This window comes from Oncorhynchus kisutch, linkage group LG17 (assembly GCF_002021735.2).
Source record: "Oncorhynchus kisutch isolate 150728-3 linkage group LG17, Okis_V2, whole genome shotgun sequence".
NCBI classification, from domain to species: Eukaryota; Metazoa; Chordata; class Actinopteri; order Salmoniformes; family Salmonidae; genus Oncorhynchus; species Oncorhynchus kisutch.
In genome coordinates this window covers 13,847,022-13,863,221 of record NC_034190.2, presented here as the reverse complement: position 1 = coordinate 13,863,221, position 16,200 = coordinate 13,847,022, and the positions used below count along the sequence as shown (strand labels likewise).

The window sequence follows — 16,200 nt, the reverse complement described above, 5'->3', positions numbered from 1 at the left end:
CAGGAGGTCAGAAAACGTTTTTCTTGCTACTACAGTAAAGAGCCCTGGAGACTAATGGTGCGGATGGCAACTATAAACCCGGGTAGTTTGACTCCTGGATGCTGATTGGCTGAAAGCCGTGGGATATCAGATAAAATACCAGAGGTATGATGCAAAATTACTTGTTTACTGTTCTAATTATGTTGTCAACAAGTTTTTAATAGCAATAAGGCATCTTGGGGTTTGTGGTATATGACCAATATACCACGGCTAAGGACTGTATCCAGGCACTCTGCATTGCGTTATGCATAATAACACCCCTTAGCTGTGATATATTTGCCATATACCACACCCCCTCGGGCCTTACTGCTTAAATAACCCACACACAGAAGCGTGTGCGCCACTCACACAAACGGGCACACAAGGGCGTCGGATTGAGTCACTAATGGTGAATAACTCCATTGCCAGTTTATGGGGTCAGAGGAGCACATAATGTGTTCTGGTAAGGGGATGGAGAGCCACTTCCCAGTAGTTAAATCATAGAAGGTTTTATCAGTGCACATTTTGTAATATAGTCCAGTGAATCTTCCCTCGGGGGGAAAGGGCAGGATGAAGGGGGCTAATTTTATACTGCCTAGCCTCCTGTAATACTCTGCATGCATCAGTGGAGAACATTCACTCAACACATCCCTAACACTTGCTTATCCATTCGTATTGTTAGACTGTGGGAGAGAATCACGAGGCATGCCACTACATCAGAGATAGAAAGTCAGAGGGCACAGGATACTGTTGTATCCTTTACTCCTGGCTATAGCCACATTCTGCTGAATGGCTTCCTATCAGAACCACTAGATGACCTCCTGTCCTGCATATTATAATTACAGTATATAACTACAGTAGCCTGCTCTCCAGTATGTTTCATATTATATATAAATACAGTAGACTACTCTCCAGTATGTTTCATATTATATATAAATACAGTAGACTACTCTCCAGTATGTTTCATATTATATATAAATACAGTAGACTACTCTCCAGTATGTTTCATATTATATATAAATACAGTAGACTACTCTCCAGTATGTTTCATATTATATATAAATACAGTAGACTACTCTCCAGTATGTTTCATATTATATATAAATACAGTAGACTACTCTCCAGTATGTTTCATATTATATATAAATACAGTAGACTGCTCTCCAGGATGTTTCATATTATATATAAATACAGTAGACTACTCTCCAGTATGTTTCATATTATATATAAATACGGTAGACTACTCTCCAGGATGTTTCATATTATATATAAATACAGTAGACTGCTCTCCAGGATGTTTCATATTATATATAAATACAGTAGACTACTCTCCAGTATGTTTCATATTATATATAAATACGGTAGACTACTCTCCAGGATGTTTCATATTATATATAAATACAGTAGACTGCTCTCCAGGATGTTTCATATTATATATAAATACAGTAGACTACTCTCCAGGATGTTTCATATTATATATAACTACAGTAGACTGCTCTCCAGGATGTTTCATATTATATATAAATACAGTAGACTACTCTCCAGTATGTTTCATATTATATATAAATACAGTAGACTGCTCTCCAGGATGTTTCATATTATTTATAAATACAGTATATAACTACAGTAGACTACTCTCCAGTATGTTTCGTATTATTTATAAATACAGTATATAACTACAGTAGACTACTCTCCAGGATGTTTCATATTATATATAAATACAGTAGACTGCTCTCCAGGATGTTTCATATTATTTATAAATACAGTATATAACTACAGTAGACTACTCTCCAGTATGTTTCGTATTATTTATAAATACAGTATATAACTACAGTAGACTACTCTCCAGGATGTTTCATATTATTTATAAATACAGTATATAACTACAGTAGACTACTCTCCAGTATGTTTCGTATTATTTATAAATACAGTACATAACTACAGTAGACTACTCTCCAGGATGTTTCATATTATTTATAAATACAGTATATAACTACAGTAGACTACTCTCCAGTATGTTTCATATTATTTATAAATACAGTATATGACTATGTTTCATATATATAACTACAGTACATAACTACAGTAGACTACTGTACAGTATGCTTCCTATTATATATAACTACAGTATATGACTGTTTCATATATATAACTACAGTACATAACTACAGTAGACTACTGTATGTTTCATATGATATATAACTACAGTACATAACTACAGTAGACTACTGTACAGTATGCTTCCTATTATATATAACTACAGTACATAACTACAGTAGACTACTGTATGTTTCATATGATATATTACTACAGTAGACTACTGTACAGTATGCTTCCTATTATATATATAACTACAGTATATGACTGTTTCATATATATAACTACAGTACATAACTACAGTAGACTACTGTATGTTTCATATATATAACTACAGTACATAACTACAGTAGACTACTGTATGTTTCATATATATAACTACAGTACATAACTACAGTAGACTACTGTACAGTATGCTTCCTATTATATATAACTACAGTATATGACTGTTTCATATATATAACTACAGTACATAACTACAGTAGACTACTGTATGTTTCATATATATAACTACAGTACATAACTACAGTAGACTACTGTACAGTATGCTTCCTATTATATATAACTACAGTACATAACTACAGTAGACTACTGTATGTTTCATATGATATATTACTACAGTAGACTACTGTATGTTTCATATGATATATTACTACAGTAGACTACTGTATGTTTCATATGATATATTACTACAGTAGACTACTGTATGTTTCATATGATATATTACTACAGTAGACTACTGTATGTTTCATATGATATATTACTACAGTAGACTACTGTATGTTTCATATGATATATTACTACAGTAGACTACTGTACAGTATGCTTCCTATTATATATATAACTACAGTATATGACTGTTTCATATATATAACTACAGTACATAACTACAGTAGACTACTGTATGTTTCATATATATAACTACAGTACATAACTACAGTAGACTACTGTATGTTTCATATATATAACTACAGTACATAACTACAGTAGACTACTGTACAGTATGCTTCCTATTATATATAACTACAGTATATGACTGTTTCATATATATAACTACAGTACATAACTACAGTAGACTACTGTATGTTTCATATATATAACTACAGTACATAACTACAGTAGACTACTGTACAGTATGCTTCCTATTATATATAACTACAGTACATAACTACAGTAGACTACTGTATGTTTCATATGATATATTACTACAGTAGACTACTGTATGTTTCATATGATATATTACTACAGTAGACTACTGTATGTTTCATATGATATATTACTACAGTAGACTACTGTATGTTTCATATGATATATTACTACAGTAGACTACTGTATGTTTCATATGATATATTACTACAGTAGACTACTGTATGTTTCATATGATATATTACTACAGTAAATAACTACTGTATCTTTCATTCACAGTACAGCACAGAATGTAATCATTAAGGAAAGGAGTTAAGGAAAGGAAGCTAGCCTGTGTATCTATTCACCAGTACGATTATCTCAGCCTTTTGTTATGAAGCTGCACCCTCGTGCTGTTGTGATTCTAGAACAAACTATAATCACACCCTCGTGCTGTTGTGATTCTAGAACAAACTATAATCACACCCTCGTGCTGTTGTGATTCTAGAACAAAACTATAATCACACCCTCGTGCTGTTGTGATTCTAGAACAAAACTATAATCACACCCTCGTGCTGTTGTGATTCTAGAACAAAACTATAATCACACCCTCATGCTGTTGTGATTCTAGAACAAACAATAGTCACATCCTCTGTAACCCATGTGGTGATTTATGACATTAGACACATACTGTAATTGTATCATTGTACTGTGATGGAAGGGACTGTCTGTTTCGATGGGTGGCGTGGGTTCCATTCTTAGTGAATGAAGAGAGTGTTGTAGGTATTTAGATGTAACCCCTCTTCCTAACAGGCTGAGGGTTCAATATGTCGGGAATCATCAATGAAGTGCAAACAAGTAATGAAGAATGATCCACACAGGGAGGGGAGGGAGAGATACATATACAGTGGTAAGACAAAGTATGTGAACCCTTCAGAATGACCCAGATTTCTGCTATTATTGGTCATCAAATTTGATCAGATCATCATCAAAGTCACAACAATAGACAGACATAGTGATCTTAAACTAATAACACACAAATTATTGTATTTTTCGTGTCTATATTGAATACATAATTTAAACATTCACAGTGTAGGTTGGAAAAAGTAGGTGAACCCATTGACTAATGACTTCTCCAAAAGGCCTTTCTTCGGACACTGTGTTAACTAACCTCCAGACAAGCTTCAATGCCTTACAACTCTCCTTCCGTGGCCTCCAGCTGCTCTTAAATGCAAGTAAAACTAAATGCATACTCTTCTACCGATCGCTGCCCGCACCTGCCCGCCTGTCTAGCATCACTACTCTGGACGGTTCTGACTTAGAATATGTGGACAACTACAAATACCTAGATGTCTGGTTAGACTGTAAACTCTCCTTCCAGACCCACATTAAGCATCTCCAATCCAAAATTAAATCTAGAATTGGCTTCCTATTTCGCAACAAAGCATCCTTCACTCATGCTGCCAAACACACCCTCGTAAAACTGACTATCCTACCGATAGTCAGCTCACTGGTCACCATAGTAGCACCCACTCGTAGCACGCGCTCCAGCAGGTATATCTCACTGGTCATCCCCAAAACCAACTCCTCCTTTGGTCGCCTTTCCTTCCAGTTCTCTGCTGCCAATGACTGGAACGAATTGCAAAAATCACTGAAGTTGGAGACTCATATCCCCCTCACTAACTTTAAGTATAAACTGTCAGAGCAGTTTACTGATCATTGCACCTGTACATAGCCCATCTGTAAATAGCCCATCTGTACATAGCCCATCTGTAAATAGCCCATCTGTAAATAGCCCATCCAACTACCTCATCTGCATATTTTTTTGTTTGTTGCTCCTTTGCACCCCAGTATCTCGACTTGCACGTTCATCTTCTGCACATCTGTCACTCCAGTCTTTAATTGCTAAATTATAATTATTTCGCCACTACGGCCTATTTGTTGCCTTACCTCCCTAATCGTACTTCATTTGCACACACTGTATGTAGACTTTTCTATTGTGTTATTGACTGTATGTTTGTTTATTCCATGTGTAACTCTGTTGTTTTTTGTGTTGCACTGCGTTGCTTTATCTTGGCCAGGTCGCAGTTGTAAATGTGAACTTGTTCTCAACTGGCCTACCTGGTTAAATAAAGGTTAAATAAAAATAAAAAATTTAATTGGAGATGTTGGTTAGAGCTGCCTTGCCCTATAAAAACACTCACAAAATGTTAGTTTGCTATTCACAAGAAGCATTGCCTGATATGAGCCATGCGTCGAACAAAATAGATCTCAGAAGACCTAAGATCAAGAATTGTTGACTTGCATAAAGCTGGAAAGGGTTACAATAGTATCTCTAAAAGCCTTGATGTTCATCAGTCCATGGTAAGACACATTGTCTATAAATGGAGAATGTTCAGCACTGTTGCAACTCTCCCTAGGAGTGACCGTCCTGCAAAGAGGACTGCAAGAGCACAGCACATAATGCTCAATGAGGTTAAGAAGAATCCTATAGACAGCTAAAAACTTACAGAAATCTCTGGACCATGCTAACATTTCTGTTGATTAGTCTACGATACGTAAAACACTAAACAAGAATGGTGTTCATGGGAGTACACCACGGAAGAAGCCACTGCTATCCCCCCCAAAATATTGCTGCACGTCTGAAGTTTGCAAAAGTGCACCTGGATGTTCCACAGGGCTACTGGTAAAATATTTTTTGGACAGAAACTACAGTTGAGTTGTTTGGAAGGAACACACAACACTATGTGTGGAGAAAAAGAGGCACAGCACACCAACATTAAAACCTCATCCCAACTGTAAAGTATGGTGGAGGGAGCATTATGTTTTGGGGCTACTTTGCTGCATCAGAGCCTGGACAGCTTGCTATCATTGATGGAAAAATGAATTCTCAAGTTTATCGAGACATTTTGCAGGATAATGTTAGGCTATCTGTTCACCAATTGAAGCTCAACAGAAGTTGGGTGATGCAACAGGACAAAGACTCAAAACATAGAAGTAAATCAACAGAATGGCTTCAACAGAAGAAAATACACCTTCTGCAGTGGCCCAGTCAAAGTCCTGACCTCAACCCGATTGAGATGCTGTGGCATGACCTCAAGAGAGCAGTTCACACCAGACATCCCAAGAATATTGCTGAACTGAAACAGTTTTGGAAAGAGGAATGGGACAAAATTCCTGCTGACCCTTGTGCAGATCTGATCCGCAACGACAGAAATGTTTGGTTGAGGTTATTGCTGCCAAAGGAGGGTCAAGCAGTTATGGGTTCACATACTTTTCCCACCCTGCACTGTGAATGTTTACACGGTGTGTTCAATAAAGACATGAAAACCTATAATTGTTTGTGTGTTATTAGTTTAAGCAGACTGTGTTTGTCTATTGTTATGACCTAGATGAAGATCAGATCAAATTTTATGAACAATTTATGCAGAAATCCAGGTATTTCCAAAGGGTTCACATAATTTTTTTGCCACTGTATATTTTTTACTTGTGTGAGTGTAATGTCTACTGTTAATTTATGACTGCTTATTTCACTTTTGTTTATTATCTATTTCGCTTGCTTTGGCAATGTTAACATATGTTTCACATGCCAATAAAGCCCTTTGAATTGAATTGAAATTGACAGAGACAAAGGAGGGAGAGAGAGAGGGGAAGAGTATACACGTCTTTGTGTGTGTGTGTGTGTGTGTGTGTGTGTGGTGTATGTGTGTGTGTTGTTGTTGTCTGTGGATAGAGGCGATTATAGTGCAGGATTCTGATCCAAAAAGCTTAGTGAAATCCTCCCAAAGAAAGACTGATCCATCGCCAGAGGTAAGAAATGGATAGAGGGAAGACAAGACATCACGAAAGGAATACAAATATGAAACGAGACAACACAGCACCCAAAAACATTCAGACTAAGGCTTCAATGGGGGTGGGGGGGTAATCCTCTCCCCCCCAAAAAAACAGCATTAGCTCACAGAGAAACAAGTGAAAATGGCCCTACTTCAAATCCACTATTTGGGCATCCATGCATACTGTTAGTGAGTGCCACAGAGAGGAATTAAAGGAATTATCCCATTTATAATTCCAGATTCGATAAACCGGTGGAATCACCAAATCCTGACCCCCCCCCCCCCCCCCCCCCTCATAATTTTCCAGCTGATTACACTCTTTAATCCAGGTTTATCTTCTGGGATGCAAATATGTTCCGCTGTGGTAATCACAGGGCTCTGAGTAAAACTTGGCATAACAATGACCTTGGAAAACAAACAAAAGACAGGGAGGGGGAAAACAGCAAGATAATAACTGCACTGTCATGTTTCCAGATACAGTACGACTGGGTAGTTGTCTGGAGCGCTGAACGTTTGAACCCATCTCTGTTACCTCTGTAGTAGCAGGATTACGTAACCTTTTGTTCTTTAGATGTTTTGAGAGGTACGACCTCCCCTACTCCCTTCTATTTAGTAGACAGCATTCATCAGGCTCATGTTCATTAGGGAAAACATGTTGAAATAGGAAAGGTAATAATGCTGCACTGAACACATCCCTGAACTCTTCCCACCTCAAACTCTCTCTATTAGGCTGTCTCCCCATACATTATGGTTGTTAATCCTAGTTCTCCTCAGCTGCCAGTAACCCCCAAAAAGCAGAGGTGAGAATTAGCCTGTCACTAATTATGGCCCTTTCCTCTCTCCACTCTCACTTAACACCCCACCCACCAGACAGTCAACAGGGGGAGAAAGATAGCCAACAGGGATAGATGCCAATACTATAAAGTGACATTCTTTCCAATGGCCTATTTTCATATCCTAGTGGAGGTACTAAACTCCTCTCCTCTACACTCATCACCTTTCGGCCTTCGGGTTGGAAGAAAACAGGGACAAAACCTAAATACTCAGTTTCATCCTATTCTCTCTGGAAGAACATGTATGATGGGAGGATACTTTTGACCAATGTCTCCTGTTCCTCTCCTGTCTGTCTCCCCTAAAGAAGATGTATGTCCGGTAGGTTTTGATTGATTGTCCTCCTCCAAGACTGACTGACTGGCAGGGACAAAGACATGCAGACAGGGAGACAGAGAGAGCTGTATAGTGACCAACCGTAATCAGGGACAGACCAGATGTATCACTCGTGTCCTAGAACCCTCCCATCTCTGCTTTTAATTACAATCTTTTTCTTTTTTTCTTTCACCTTTATTTAACCAGGTAGGCTAGTTGAGAACAAGTTCTCATTTACAACTGCGACCTGGCCAAGATAAAGCAAAGCAGTTCGACACATACAACAACACAGAGTTACACATGGAATGAACAAAACATACAGTAGAAAAAAAAGAAAACAAAGTCTATATACAGTGAGTGCAAATTAGGTAAAATAAGGGAGTTAAGGCAATAAATAGGCCATGGTGGCGAAGTAATTACAATATGGCAATTAAACACTGGAATGGTAGATGTGCAAGTAGAGATACTGTGGTGCAAAAGGAGCTAAATAAATAAATACAGTATGGGGATGAGGTAGATAGATGGGCTGTATACAGATGGGCTATGAACAGGTGCAGTGATCTGTGAGCTGCTCTGACAGCTGGTTCTTAAAGCTAGTGAGGGAGATGGGAATCTCCAGGTTCAGTGATTTTTGCAGTTCGTTCCAGTCATTGGCAGCAGAGAACTGGAAGGAAAGGTGACCAAAGGAGGAATTGGCTTTGGGGGTGACCAGTGAGATATACCTGCTGGAGCGCGTGCTACGAGTGGGTGCTGCTATGGTGACCAGCGAGCTGAGATAGGGCGGGGCTTTACCTAGCAGAGACTTGTAGATAACCTGTAGCCAGTGGGTTTGGCGACGAGTATGAAGCGAGGGCCAGCCAACGAGAGCGTACAGGTCGTAGGTGGGTAGTATATGGGGCTTTGGTGACAAAACGGATGGCACTGTGATAGGCTACATCCAGTTTGCTGAGTAGAGTGTTGGAGGCTATTTTATAGATGACATCGCTGACGTCAAGGATCGGTAGGATGGTCAGTTTTACGAGGATATGTTTGGCAGCATGAGTGAAGGATGCTTTGTTGCGAAATAGGAAGCCGATTCTAGATTTAATTTTTGATGGGAGATGCTTAATGTGAGTCTGGAAGGAGAGTTTACAGTCTAGCCAGACACCTAGCTATTTGTAGTTGTCCACGTATTCTAAGTCAGAGCCGTCCAGAGTAGTGATGCTGGATGGGCGGGCAGGTGCGGGCAATGATCGGTTGAATCTCACAGTTCTCCATCAAAAATTCTCTCACACACACACACACACACACACACACACACACACACACACACACACACACACACACACACACACACACACACACACACACACCAGTCTCTGAGTCTGCATACAAGCTCATAATTAAGTCTCGTATTTATTCTCCAATTGTAATTACAAGTGATCTGTCATTCTGTCACATCAGTGGATTAACCATGGCTATTTGGTGTGGCCCAGGACAGGAGTGACAGGGGTGACATTGATGAACTTTGACAAGGTGTGTGTGTGTGTGTGGGGGGGGGGGGGTACATTTTGTTAGTCCCCCCGACGTCAAATGCTATTTCTAGGGGGTTTAGGATTAAGGTTAGAATTAGTGTTAGAATTATGTTAAGGGTTAGGGTTCGGAACTAGGGTTAGTTTTAGGGTTAGAGTTAGGAGCTAGGGTTTGGTTTAGGTTTTTGGTTTAGGATGAGGAGTACGGATTAGGGAAAATAGTATTTTGAATAGGACTGAATTGTGTGTCCCCACAAGGTTAGCTGTACAAGACTGTTTGTGTGTGTTAAAAGTCAAGCAGGGGCTTTGCCATAATAATACAGGAACAACCTCAATCCCTACAGGAAAGGCAATGAGTGACTCATTTAACCAAATTGTTAGTACTTACTGGTTTCAATTCAAAATGACATCAGTTGTTGAGAACTAGGTCATCTATCTACTTTCAGATATCTGTGGTTTGTGACTCATTCACCCTCCCAAACGGACCCATCCCATAAGGCTCTGGTCAAAACTAGTCCTCCATTTAGGGAATAGGGTGCCATTAGAGAGGCAGCCACAGTCCCATGGGACTGTCATTAATATTCAGTATTTAATGACACATCTTGAGCAGGAAAACAATTCTGTTCTGTCCATGCGGCTCCACTCACACTAATTAACAGCTTGAATATTCATCCTATTTAATAGGAACACATGGTCCCTTCACAACATGGCGCTCATTATGAATAATTTATTAGAATCCGCTCAAAGACCAACCAGTTGCTCACAAAGCACCTTGACAGAGGTGAGCCTGACAGACTTCGGGGTCCTGTTCATTAAGCACCATATCGAAGAAAACAGACTGAAACAGGGAGGGACTACCTGGACTTGTCCAATAGGAAAGGCTCAGTTATGTCTTTGGTTACAAAACATTTTTTTAAAGTATCTGCCCTAATGAACATGACCCAGTTCTGAAGGTACACATTATCATTCCCATTCAGAATTCATCCCCCTATTTCTGAGAAAATTACAATGAATGAATGAATGAACAAACGAACGAACGAACGAACGAACGAGAGAGAGAGAGACATAAAAAGGCATGTTCTTTCTTTGTCCCGGGAAAGCTCTGAAATGCTGATGAATAGAATGAGTTGTGGCATATACTAAGTCACTGCACGAGTGCACTTTCAATTATTTTCCCCTACATTATTCCTGATCCAACCTCACTGTTCTAACACAAGATAAAGTACTGGGCCAGTATTCTTAAAGCGTCACAGGGTAGGAGAGCTGATCTAGAATCAGGTACCTCCTGTCTATTTGATCTTATGTATTATAATCTAAAAAGCTAAACTGATCCTAGATCAGCACCCCTACTGTGAGACACTGAAAACAGGCTCCGATGGCATTTCTGGTTCTTTCAGTGTAAAGGCGTGTGAATCTTTCTCAGTGCAGCAGTGTTACAGGCTTTCCCTTTCCCTCTCTCTCTTTGTCCCCTAGAGACCTGTTAGAGAGAGTCTCTCTGCTAGGAGCAAGCATATATGTCAATGCATCCTGGCATCTGTGTGTGTGTCTGTGTGTGTTTCTGTGTGTGTGTGTGACTCTCCAGAGAGATCATTCCTTACGCTTCAGCGAGGTTCTGTTTATTACTGCTGCATGATGTTGGCATTTTTTATCCATGCAGAGATTGTTTTATAGGGAGGGTGTCCATGCAGAGATTGTTTTATAGGGAGGGTGTCCATGCAGAGATTGTTGTATAGAGAGGGTGTCCATGCAGAGATTGTTTTATAGGGAGGGTGTCCATGCAGAGATTGTTGTATAGGGAGGGTGTCCATGCAGAGATTGTTGTATAGGGAGGGTGTCCATGCAGAGATTGTTGTATAGAGAGGGTGTCCATGCAGAGATTGTTTTATAGGGAGGGTGTCCATGCAGAGCTTGTTTTATAGGGAGGGTGTCCATGCAGAGCTTGTTGTATAGGGAGGGTGTCCATGCAGAGATTGTTGTATAGAGAGGGTGTCCATGCAGAGATTGTTGTATAGGGAGGGTGTCCATGCAGAGATTGTTGTATAGGGAGGGTGTCCATGCAGAGATTGTTGTATAGAGAGGGTGTCCATGCAGAGAAAACAGGTTAAAGGGAAGGTGTCCATGCAGAGAAAACATGTTTAAAGGGAAGGTGTCCATGCAGAGAAAACATGTTTAAAAGGTAGGGTGTCCATGCAGAGAAAACATGTTTAAAGGGAAGGTGTCCATGCAGAGAAAACATGTGTAAAGGGAAGGTGTCCATGCAGAGAAAACATGTGTAAAGGGAAGGTGTCCATGCAGAGAAAACATGTTTAAAGGGAAGGTGTCCATGCAGAGAAAACATGTTTAAAGGGAAGGTGTCCATGCAGAGAAAACATGTTTAAAAGGTAGGGTGTCCATGCAGAGAAAACATGTTTAAAGGGAAGGTGTCCATGCAGAGAAAACATGTGTAAAGGGAAGGTGTCCATGCAGAGAAAACATGTGTAAAGGGAAGGTGTCCATGCAGAGAAAACATGTTTAAAGGGAAGGTGTCCATGCAGAGAAAGCATGTTTAAAGGGAAGGTGTCCGTGCAGAGAAAACATGTGTAAAGGGAAGGTGTCCGTGCAGAGAAAACATGTTTAAAGGTAGGGTGTCCATGCAGAGAAACTGTCAAAAAAGGTATTCATCAAGAATCAGCTGATCGTGGCAACAGAACATGTACTATAGCGTACTATCTGTTTCACACAAAGTTTTGTAGGCCGTCATTTAAATAAGAATTTGTTCTTTACTGACTTGCCTAGTTAAATAATAGTTAAATAAAAAATATAAATATATATATATATAAACCCCTTTTTCAGGACCCCGTCCTTCAAAGATAATTCATAAAAATCCAAATAACTTCCCAGATCTTCATCGTAAAGGGTTTAAACACTGTTTCCCATGCTTGTTCAATGAACCATAAACAATTAATGAACATGCACCTGTGGAACGGTCGTTAAGACACTAACAGCTTACAGACGGTAGGCAATTAAGGCCACAGTTATGAAAACTTAGGACACTAAAGAGGCCTTTATACTGATTCTGAAAAACACCAAAAGAAAGATGCCCAGGGTCCCTGCTCATCTGTGTGAATGTGCCTTAGGCATGCTGCAAGGAGGCATGAGAACTGCAAATGTGGCCAGGGCAATAAATTGCAATGTCCGTACTGCGAGACGCCTAAGACAGCGCTACAGGGAGACAGGACGGATAGCTGATCATCTTTGCAGTGGCAGACCATGTGTAACAACACCTGCACAGGATCGGTACATCCAAACATCACACCTGCGGGACAGGTACAGGATGGCAACAACAACTGCCCGAGTTACACCAGGAACACACAATCCCGCCATCAGTGCTCAGACTGTCTGCAATAGGCTGAGAGAGGCTGCACAGAGGGCTTGTTGGCCTGTTGTAAGGCAGATCCTCATCAGACATCACCGGCAACAACGTCACCTATGAGCACAAACCCACCGTCGCCGGACCAGACAGGACTGTCAAAAAGTGCTCTTCACTGACGAGTCGAGGGGTGATGGTCAGATTTGCGTTTATCGTCGAAGGAATGAGATTTACACCGAGGTCTGAACTCTGGAGCGGGAGCGGTTTGGAGGTGGAGGGTCTGTCATGGTCTGGGCGGTGTGTCACACTGAGCTTGTTGTCATTGCAGGCAATCTCAAAGCTGTGCGTTACAGGGAAGATATCCTTCTCCCACATGTTGTACCCTTCCTGCAGGCTCATCCTGACATGACAATGCCACCAACAATACTGCTCGTTCTGTGTGTGATTTCCTGCAAGACAGGAATATCAGTGTTCTGCCATGGCCAGCAAAGAGCCCGGATCTCAATCCCATTGAGCATGTCTGGGACCTGTTGGATCGGAGGGTGAGGGCTCGGGCAATTTCCCCTAGAAATATCTGGGAACTTGCAGGTGCCTTGGTGGAAGAGTGGGGTAACATCTCACAGCAAGAACTGGCAAATCTGGTGCAGTCCATGAGGAGGAGATGCACTGCAGCAGTTAAAGCAGCTGGTGGCCACGCCAGATACTGACTGTCACTTTTGATTTTTACCCCAACTTTGTTCAGGTACACAATCTTCCATTTCTGTTAGTCACATGTCTGTGGAACTTGTTCAGTTTATGTCTCAGTTGTTGAATCTTGTTATGTTCATACAAATATTTACACATGTTAAGTTTACTGAAAATAAACGCAGTTGACAGTGAGAGGACGTTTCTTTTTTGCTGAGTTTATATATGTGCTCTATTTAGGGAACAGGATGCCATTTGGAAGACGCAGTGAACTAAAGAAAAACATCATGGCCTCAGGTCAGGTGACTGTTCAGCATCAAACAGAGTACACACAAACCACATCTCTGACTGATATGACTGGAAAGGAGAAAACACACACACACACACACACACACACACACACACACACACACACACACACACACAAAGCAGTGTCAAACAGAGTACTCATCTTTCACACAAATTCACGTCTTCAGGGTGAAGAAAATAATCCTTCACACAGCTTTTAGGACCCTTTGTAACGAAGCATCTGAGCTCATCGGTGTCCTAGTCCGAATCACAAATGACACCCTATTTCAGTGTACTACTGTTGAACAGGGTTCATATGGCTGTGGTCAACAGTAGAGCACTGAGTAGGGAATAGGGTGTAATTTGGGATGCAGCCCTATAGTCCTAAAGCAGAGCAGTGTCTGTTGCAGATATCTATTCATGTTAAGGGCAATTACAACACACACCCTGCCCATGTCTACTCAATCATTCATGAGTCCATGTTGTACATGTACAGCTACTCTCTACTCTCCCCATGTTAGACAACACAGCCTTCTGATTCAATCAATATCAGAATCTTCATCCATTTAAATGTCCTCCTCTGTCATTGCTATGTGCCACCAGACATCATATCCAAAACCTACCACAACGTGACATCTAAATGTAAAGCCATCTACATCCCTGTTCAAATAGCTAGCTGCCGATTGCTTGATGTAAATGTCTGTTGATTTCCCCAGCCGTTATTTGTGTGCACTGCGTTGGCCTTCTCAGCATGTGGAGACTGCCTGCTCTAACTGAGATGAGAGATGCCTCCTAGGGCCACCTTATACAGCAATGCCCCCACTCCCCTCCCTCTTCTGTCTCAATCACTCCATTCTCCCCGTATCTGAAAGGAGGGTGGAGGGGATATTTTATTGTCACATACAGTACCAGTCAAAAGTTTGGACACACCTACTCATTCAAGGGTTTTTATTAATTTGTACTAATTTCTACATTGTAGAATAATAGTGAAGACATCAAAACTATGAAATAACATATATGAAATCATGTAGTAACCAAAAAAGTGTTAACTTCTTATGGCTGCAGGGGCAGTATTGAGTAGCTTGGATGAAAGGTGCCCAGAGCTGCCCAGAGTAAACTGCCTTCTTCTCAGCCCCAGTTGCTAATATATGCATATCATTATTAGTATTGGATAGAAAACACTCTGAAGTTTCTAAAACTGTTTAAATGACTGTCTGTGAGCATAACAGAACTCATAGGGCAGGCAAAAATCTGAGAAGAAATCCAAACAGGAAGTGAGAAATCTGAGGTTGGTCGATTTTCAACCCAGCCCCTATTGAATTCACAGTGGGATATGGATTAAGTTGCACTTCCTAGGGATTCCACTAGATGTCAACCGTCTTTAGGAACTTGAATGAGGCTTCTACTGTGTTGTGGAGCTGAATAAGTGCTAAATGAGTCATTCACATGACAGCGACCTGCGTTCCATGGCTTCTCTACACACAAAGGAATTCTCTGGTTGGAACTTTATTGAAGATTTATGATAACAACACCCTAAAGATTGATTCTATACTTAGTTTGACAAGTTTCTTTGACCTGTGATATAACTTTTTGAAGTTTTCGTCCGACGTTCAGATGGACCTGCACGAGCGTTTGGATTTGTATACCTAAGCCCTAAAAAAGTAGCTACTTGGACATAAATAATGGACATTATCGAACAAATCAAGCATTTATTGTGGAACTTGGATTCCTGGGAGTGCATTCTGATGAAGATCATCAAAGGTAAGGGAATATTTATAATGTGATTTCTGGGTTCTGTTGACTCCAACATGGCGGATAATTTTATTTATTTTCTGAGCGCCGTCTCAGATTATTGCATGGTTTGCTTTTTCCGTAAAGTTTTTTTGAAATCTGACACAGCGGTTACATTAAGGAGAGGTATATCTATAATTCCATGTGTATAACTTGTATTTTCATCTACATTTTTGATGAGCATTTCTGTAAAATTATGTGGTTCTCTGCAATATCACCGGATGTTTTTGGAACTAGTGAACGTAAACTCAGATTTTTTTATATAAATATTAACTTTATCAAACAAAACATACATGTATTGTATAACATGAACTCCTATGAGGGTCATCTGATGAATATCATCAAAAGGTTAGTGATT

General features: G+C 40.2%; 1 protein-coding gene across 1 annotated transcript in view; it reads right to left on the bottom strand.

Annotated features, from left to right (window-relative positions):
- Window positions 1–16,200, bottom strand: part of LOC109907194 (engulfment and cell motility protein 1-like) — a 119,046-nt gene that overhangs the window by 815 nt on the left and 102,031 nt on the right. The gene's annotated exons all lie outside the window — the stretch shown is intronic.